We start from the raw sequence: 9,237 nt of genomic DNA, 5'->3' as shown, positions 1-9,237 counted from the left end.
GACAAAGACAGAAGTTGTTTCCAAATAGAAATCTATGATCTGATCTTCATAATACCACTAAACTGTAACAGCTCTCTTAATTTGGCCAAGGTCAGGATAATAGCTGGGAGCTACCCCCAACAAAAAAGCAAGTGAAAACAAAGAAGTCAACCTTGGCAGTCTCCACCCTCTTCCCTTGGCCACTCCCTATAGCCCATCCCTCCAACCCCAAGGTAGATCTCCCCAGGCTGAGTCTGTGGCACTCTTCAACTTTCAGCCTCTGAGAATACTTTGTTTGGTTCCTTTCTAATGCAACTATCGCATAATGTGATAATTATAATTATCTGTGTTGGTGTTACCTCTCTTTAAATGTATTGGGGGTCCAGATCCTGTCTTATCTGAACTTTCTATCTCCCCCAGACCTTTCTATGGTACTCAGCATCGTGTTCAGTTTTGTTCAGTCATTTTAGTCATGTCTGACTCCTTGTGACCCCATTTGGGATTTTCTTGGCAGAAATACTCAAGTGGTTTGCATTTTCCTTGTCCAGCTCATTTTACAGATGAGGAAACTGAGGCAAATAGGGTTAAGTGACTTGCCCAGAGTCACCCAGCTAGTAAGTGTCTGAGGCTAGATTTGAACTCTGGAAGATGAATCTTCCTGACTCCAGGCCTGGTGCTCTATCCACTGTATTACCATCATTCTGTAGGTATTTAATAAATATTTATTAATGAATGAAAGAAAATAAGACAACAAATCAAATGTTTTATATTTTCCAAGCCACTAATGTGTTTAGATATTCAGGTCCATGTCACCACAAACCATCAGAATGTCCTGGAAATGCCAATATTTTAGAAAATAGACATGAATAAATCAAGTTGGTAAGCATTACAGTAAAGCTGATACCTGTCCTACATTAACAGCCACAAATGATAGTAAATTGTAGGCTGATGAAGCAAAGTAATTAAACCTAACAATGGATACATTACTTACAGGTATGTGGTTTGTAAATGACCATTGATTGGCTTCCATAATTCTTTTCCAGGTGCATGTGGTCATATTCAATTATGGCAGAAAAAAGCATTGATTATCCACTGATTTTACTCCTACGGGACCAAGTGTGTTTGGGTCTTATATTCATGTCACCAGGATTTGTCATTAGGAAAATCCTACCCACAAGGCTTACCATCGTTAGCAAGTCACTTCAGTTGGCCTCAGTTTCCTCATCACATGAGAGGGTTGAATTAGATGGCCTCTGAGCTTGTACAAGAGGCAGCTATGTGGCGCAGTGGATAGAGAGCCGGCTCTGGATTCAGGAGGACCTGAGTTCAAATCCGGTCTCAGACACATAACAGTTACTAGCTGTGTGACCCCAAGTCACTTAACCCCATTGTCCAATCCAAAAAAAAAAAAAGAGATTAGCTTGTACAGCAAGTAGATGACAGAGTAAATAGAGTGTCAGGCCTAGAGTTGGGAAGAGCTGTTCAAATCTGACCTCAGACACTTGCTAGCCATGTAACTCAGTTTTTGTTGTTCAGTCATGTCCTACTCTTCATGACCCTATTTGGAGTTTTCTTGACAAAGATAATAGAGCGATTTGTCATTTCCTGCTCCAGGTCATTTTACAGATGAGGAAACTGAGGCAAACAAGGTTAAGTGATTTACCAAAGATCACACAGCCAGTGTCTGAGGTCAAATTTGAACTCAGGTCTTTCTGACTTTAGGCCTGATGCTCTATCTACTTCACCACCTAGCTATGTCACCATGAAATGTATAATAATAGCACTGACCTGCCAGGGTTGTTGTGAAGATCAAATGTGATCACTGTAAGGTGCTTATATAAATGTTATCTATTATTATCATTATGGAGCAGATCCAGAACTATTTGCATTTTAACAAGGTTTGTAGTTTCCTGGTAAAGCCAAAGAGAAAGGTTTTGTAAGGGGAAAAAAAAAGTTTCATAGAAAGCCAAAGGCAGAAGAGCCTGATTTGCTGACTAGAGCACTTTCCATGGGGCTCAATGTGCTTTCTTGCTCCTTGCTGAAGACATCACTAAGATGGTACTGGGAACTCTTGGTTACCAGTGTCTCCCATTGATTTAGAATGATTACGGAAGAGACTTCAAAGGTCCAATCCCCTCATTTTGCAGAGGAGGAAACTGAGGACCAGTGGGAGTAAAGTGACTTACCCAAGGTCACTCAGGTAGTAAGTACCAGGACCAAATTCCAAACTAAGTTCCTTTGACTTCAAATCTAATGGTCAGTCCACAGCATCTGTAATTACAGCTTTTTAATAGAGTATCTCTGCAGTGAAAGATCCAGGCCATGCCCGCTAAGTGCAGGTGTCCCCCAGGGCCCTGTCTTGGGCCCTTTTCTCATCTCCATCACTTGGGGATATCATCCACGGATTCAACGATCATCTCTACACTGATGATTCTTAGATCAATAGATCAAGCCCTGACCTCTCTCCTGACCTCCAGGCTTTCATCTCCAGTTGCCTATTAGACATTTCAAAACGGATGGCTTGTAGTTGTCTTAAACTCAACGTGGCCCAAACTGAACTTGGTATTTTTGCATTTGTTTGCCTGTCTGTGTGTGTATGTCTAGTGCTTAGCAGAGTGCCTGGCACGTACTAAGCTCTTGCTTGAGGATTGGCTGATGGATGGATGAGGGGCCATCTTAGGAAAATATCTCCCCTCTCCTCCTCTTATTTCTGATTGATACTTAACACTCAGAGTTTCTTTTCTCTAGCTTGAGATAGTGCAGTCAGGGATGAGCTTCAACCACAAACCCTGCCCTCTCCCTAACTTCCATATTTCTGTGGAAGGTATCAACACCTTCCCAGTCACCCAGCCTCACAACCCAGGTGTCATCTTCAACTCTTTACTCTCTCTCACTACCCCCCATATCCAATCTGGTGCCAAGTGCTGTTCACTCTTTATTTGTTGTTCAGTCATTTTTCAGTCATGTCTGACTCTTCATGACTGACCTCTTTTGGTGTTTTCTTGGCAAAGATACTAGAATGGTTTGCCATTTCCTTCTCCAGCTCATTTTACAGATGAGGAAACTGAGGCAAACAGGGTTATGTGACTTTCCAGGGTCACCCAGCTACTAAATGTCTGAGGCCAGATTTGAACTCAAGAAGATGAGTCTTCCAGATTCCAAGCCACGTACTCTATCCACTGCACCACCTTTTCTCTGAAACTGCCACCACCCTGATGTAGGCCCTCATCCCCTGACTCCTGCACTATTTAAATAGCCTACTGATTGATCTCCTTGCCTGAAGTCTCTCCCCACTAAAGTACCTCCTCCAATCAGCTGTCAAATTGATCTTCCTCAAGAGCAAGTCTGACCATATCCCACCCATTCTCCTCCTTCCCCAGTACAATCAACTCCAGCGGTCTCCTCTTACCTAAAGAATCAAATATAAAATCCTCTGTTTGACCTTCATAAACTGACCCCTTCCTACCTTTCTAGTCTTCTCACACCATCCTCCCCTCCATGTTCTCTGCAATCCAATGACACTAGACATTATTCTTTTCACAAGACACGCCATTTCCCAAATCCGAGCATTTTCACTGGTTGTTCCCCCCACACCTGGAAGGGTCTTCCTCCTCTTCTCCACCTCCTGGCTTCCTTCAAATCTCAGCCAAAATAGTCCACCTTCTGCAACAAGCTTTCTCCAATCCTCTTTAATCTTAGTGTCTTCTTCCCTCTGAGATTACCTCCAATTTATTCTGTCTATATCTTGTCTTTATGCAGTTATTTACATATTGTTCAACAGCACTCCCCCCCACCCCAACCCCCACCCCCAACACATTTAGACTGAGTTACTTGAGAGCAGGGACCATTTTTGCCTTTTTTTTTTTAATCTCCAGCGATTACCACAATGCCTAGCACATAGGAGAAACTAATGACTGATTAACGGACTGAAACCACTATACAGTATCTTATTCAAGCTTCACAATAACCCTAAGAAGTGGGTAGGACAAATATCTCCATTTTGCCAATGAGAAAGCCAGAACTTGGAGAAGTGAAAGAATTTCCTCAAAGTCCCATATGTGATAAATTAAGAATGGAGATCAGGTCTCCTAAATACAAATTTTGTGCAGACCACACTGTCTTGAGCTAGAGAAAGGAAGTTCTAAGCGTTGAGTGTTAGGTATCAGTCAGAAACAGAAAAAGGGTCAGGGAGGTGTCTTCCTAAGATGGCAGGTCATCACCGACCAACCAACAAGCATTCACTAAGAGCTTGCTTTGTGCCAGGCTCCAGGCTAAGCATTAAGAATAACTAAACCGAAAAAAAACCGAATAGACAGATAAGGGACTCAATCAACAAATAAATGAATAAATAACTAAACACTAGACTGGCAAACATATTCCCTGCCCACAAGGAGCTTACACTCTAAAGGTAAAGACAAAATGAAAGTAAAGAGGAACTTGCAAGATCTATACCAAGTAGATTGAAAGTAACTACAGAGAGGAAAGGTCTAGCAATTGGGGTACACAACCTGGGCAAGATAAGCCCTGGCTTTTACTGGGGAAAAAGAGGGGTTTGTCTCTGTTAATTATTGTAGTAATTGAAGGATGGCCTGTTCATTGCAGTATGCTTCTAAGCTTGTCCTTTCTTAAATGTCCCTTCAGGCTCCTACTCAGCTTCGAGACTCCACTGCTGCATTATGAGATCATTGTAAAGTGCCTTGTATTCCCTTCTACATTTGTGCAGCATAAATGTAAAGGAATTATCATTTTTCTTCTTTCCTCCTCTCCCAACCTCAGTTCTCCAGAGGATGAAATACAAATATGCCCAATTTGGAGAACAAAATTTAAAAAAAATACTGAGCACTGAGTTAAAAATGGAAACCAGATTATGCAAAAAAGTATTTTCAAGGTATCTTTCTCTGTGTTTCTATTTTGCAAGTTTTAAAAGAGGAATAAAAGTGTAAGGCAGAGGGAAATTTCTCTGATGCAGCATTTACATAAGAAACACATTTGGAAAAAGGAGCGGCAACTCTGAGAGTGTCCTTATTATTATAGAGGACTGCAACATTCCCTGGGGATTGGGGGAGGTTTCAATTAGTTGGGGAGTGAAGAAAATAAAAAATCCTCTTTTACAAAATGCAAATCCTTCCCATACTCTGAGAATTCCACCCAAGGAAAAGGCCACACTGAGTTCGACTCCAGACAATGCTCTCATTGTACTTCGTGTTCTTACCTTCTCATGGCTTCATTACAATTCCCAGGCTCCTCTGATAATTGCTTGACATGTCCTAACACTGCAGTTTGTGCTACATCAGAGTTCTGTGTTCCTGAGGACAATTCTCAAGGAGGCCATTGTTTTCGGGGATTGTGCATTTGGCTCTAGAAATGGACCGGAAGAAAATTGATTGGAAGTTGGGAAAGCAGAAGGAGTTCCAGTCAGTTAATCAATCGACAAGCATTTATTAAGCTCTTATTATGTGCCAGGCATTGTGCTAAGCCCTAAGAATACATGAATGAATGGATGAATAGATAGATAAATGAATGAATGCATAAACAAACAATAAACAGATTGACAAATAGGGGCAAAAACCAAAACAAAGCAAAATAAAAATACAGTTCCTACCTTCAAGGAGAGTACATTCTAATGGGAAATAAACAACACGTAATATCTTGATACGTACAAGACATGTACTAGGTAAATGGAAGGTGATCTTAGAGGGGAAGACACTGGCAGCCAGGGGGAACCAGGAAAGGTCTCTTGCTGAAGGGAAGATTATAAGTGAATCTTCAAGGAAATTAAGGAAGCTTAGGGGGTGTCATTTGCTATTGCAAGCACACACCAGCATTGGGTCACATGTCACACCCAAAACAATGAAGAAGTACCTACTGTGTGCTGAGCAAACATTTTCTCTCTTATGTAATAGATGGAGAGACAGCTCTAAAGCCAGGAAGACCTGGGTTCAAGTGTTCAACCTTTAACTCATATTGTGTGACTGTGGACAAGTTGCTGAACCAACCTCCCAGTGTTCTAGAGATCTCTGAGACTATAAGTTACAGATAGACAAGGTGCCAACCTGTGTTGGCAGATGAAATTTCTTCATCCAGGACTTCTCTATACTAGTGAAATCCAAGGTCCAATCCCAAATCCTATCCCTATTTGAGTTGTTCCAAAAATCTTTGTGCAGATTTAAACTATTAATGCTTTAATAGTATAAAATATAAAGCACTTTTGAGCTATTAAGCTTTAAATTGCACTAAGATTTTTGGGACAGTCTGGTTAAGAGATATGCGTATTAAATGACCAAATATAAGTAATAATCATACTCTGAGGAGCATTTAACATCAAAGACATAACAGCAGGATAACAACTTGTTCCAACATGATTTCTATCTGAAAACCTCAGGAACAAGATTTTTGAAAATGATTGTAATAACTATTTGTATCACATGTTAAAGTTTGCAAAGCATTTTCCATATGTAACCTCATTGGACTCCCACAACAACCCTGTGAGACAGGTGCATGGTGTAGTAGAAACAGTGCTGGGATGGAAACAGAGAAGCAGCCTCTGTTGCTTGCTACCTGTATGACCTTCAACAAGTCACTTTTCTTCTGGGTCTCAATTTCCTCAAGTGTTAAAAGGAAGGAGGAGGTGAACTAGATGACCTTGAAAGTCCCTTTCATCTCTAAATCGATGGCTGTGATATATTATTAACTCCACTTTAGAGATGAGGAAATAGAGGCTCTGAGAAATTGTGTTGTGCCTTGTATTCTACTGACTCACCTTGGTTGATTCATTCATTCATTTATTCATTCGTCTATTCAATCACTCATTCTAACAATTATTAAATTGCCTATTATGTAAAGTGCACTCTGCTCCTAGGAAAGATAAAAAGAGTCATAACTAGGAATTCCTTAAGCTCAAATTAGCTTCTATTTTTTTTATGTATTTGTGTGAGTACGTGTTTTCTCCCTGATAGCTCCTTCAGTGAAAAGACATTCCTTTTTTGTTTTTTACAATCTTGATGCCTACTACATAGTAAATGCTTGGAAAATATTGATTAGTTGATTTATTGACCTGCTGCAAAAACAATTGAGCCAGGAGAGAGTGGTACTGCCATGGGTGGGAGAGGGGAGGGGGATGGGAGTGGACAGTAAGGCTGAGGATAATCTGACCATTGGCTGAATGAGAGAGTCTAGTCTGTGCAGCTGAGAGGGTTGGAGGGACAGATAACAGTGATGAGATCCCGTGATTGGTTGCCTTGGTCTAGGCAAATAAGTGAAATTGCGCCACATGAAAAACCAGCAAAAGACTATAAGGCAAAGCAGTCACAGTCTGGGGTGGGATGTGAGTAGGGGAGGAAATGTGTCCTTCCTGTTGACACCTTGGGACAAAGCTCTAGCTTCCACACACTGGTTATGGCTTTGATGATAAGTGATCTCTTTCGGACATCAGTTCCTTGTCTGTAAAAATGAAAGGATTTCATCAGATTAGCAAAATTGACAAAAATGACAAACGCTGGAGAATCTGTGGGAAAGCAGGTGCATTAATGAACTGTTAGTGGAGCCTTGACCTGATCCAGTCATTTTAGAAAACAATTTGGAATGATGCCCAAAAAAGCTATGAAACTATTTTGTTATAGTTTTATTGTATTGTTATATGGATCTATGAAATCCTTTGACCCAGAGATACTACCATTGAGTCTAAACCTCACCCCACCCCCCCAATTTGTGGTGGCAAAAAATTGGAAACTGAGGGGGTATCCATCAACTGGGGAATAACTGAACAAGTTAGGGTATATGCATGCAAATGAATATAATTGTACTATAAGAAATGATTAAAAAGGAAGTTTCAGGGACAGGTGGGTGGCGCAGTGGATAGAGCACTGGTTTTGGAGTCAAGAGGACCTGAGTTCAAATCCAACCTCAGACACTTGACACTTACTAGTTGTGTGACCCTGGGCAAGTCGCTTAATCTCGATTGCCTCACCAAAAAGAAAAAAAGAAAGAAAAGGTTTCAGAGAAATCTGTGAAGACTTTTATCAACTGATACAAAGTAAAGGAGCAGAACTAGGAGAACAATTTATTCAGTGAAAACAATATGACAAAGACAAACAAACTGAAAGACTTAGGAACTCTGATCAACACAATGTGTCTGCTGACCCCAACCCCAAAAGCTCTTTCTGTAGAATGTTCTCCATCCATCAAAGTGTAGCCCTGTGGGAAATTCTGTGCAGAGAATCCCAATCAATGAGTAAGACTATTCTCATTCCCAGTCATTATGAGAAATTAAGTCCTGATGACATACCTATAACACTTTTTTAAGGTGTGTGGCATGCCATGGGTTAAGGGTTAAGTCCCTCTCTGTTCTCTTTTCCTTTCCTACTGCAAATCGTGGCAGGACTGTTTCAATCTGCTTTCTAAGCGTGGACTGGGGGAGGGTCTGATGGTCCAATGTCCCCATCTTGGCCTCTAAGTGCCTGGGAGCACATGGCATCTACAAAATGTGTTCTTTGGGCAAGCCTGAGCCTAGATTTGGGCTGCCGCTTTTGTACTTGTTCTTTCTCATCTTGGGCAATTGAATACTTATGGTGACTGAGACAGATGTGTTCAGGCTTACAGACCACCTTGTGAACTTGAAAATCTGGAGTTTCTGGGTGAGAAGCCCAGAATATTGTAAGAGGGGAGGATTCCCCCAGCAGCTGCTCTGGAGTTTTTGGAAAGGACAACCACTGACAAGGGAAGCGGCCCCAACCTGGTTATTTTGCTATCAGATATATACCAGTGGCTGTTTGTATAGTATTAAGTCAAGGTGAAATGGAAAATGCCTAATTAGCAGTCCTACAAACTACTTTAGGTTTTGATGAGGTTTAAGTATCTGCTTCCCAGCAGATTGTAAGAGTAACTGTAAGTTAGGTTACTGAACCCTATTTTAACTATGTTGTGTGTGTGTGTGCATGTGTGTGTTTGTCACATGTGTGCTGTTGAGTGGCCAGTGTTTAGCATTTCTTTTGTGTGTAGGAAGAAACTACCTGTTCCATTCTGGAATCATATTATAGACAGAATATCTTTCTGCTCCCCTTTTTGGGGAAACCTTAGATGTGAGCTAAAAATGAACCTACCAATAGCATCATCTCTGGGTTAACAGGGAAAGGGTTTAATGAACAGTAAAGTACAAGAAAAGGGACCTTAACTCTTTGTATTATAGGCCTGGTTTTACCAGGAGTAATTCTGGTCTTAATTGTATGACTGGGAACAGAGTTGAAAGTGGTCCCTTGGGGA

This window comes from Phascolarctos cinereus, unplaced genomic scaffold, assembly GCF_003287225.1.
Source record: "Phascolarctos cinereus isolate Bilbo 61053 unplaced genomic scaffold, phaCin_HiC Scaffold_5;HRSCAF=322, whole genome shotgun sequence".
Taxonomy (NCBI): Eukaryota; Metazoa; Chordata; class Mammalia; order Diprotodontia; family Phascolarctidae; genus Phascolarctos; species Phascolarctos cinereus.
This window is presented reverse-complemented; position numbering follows the sequence as displayed.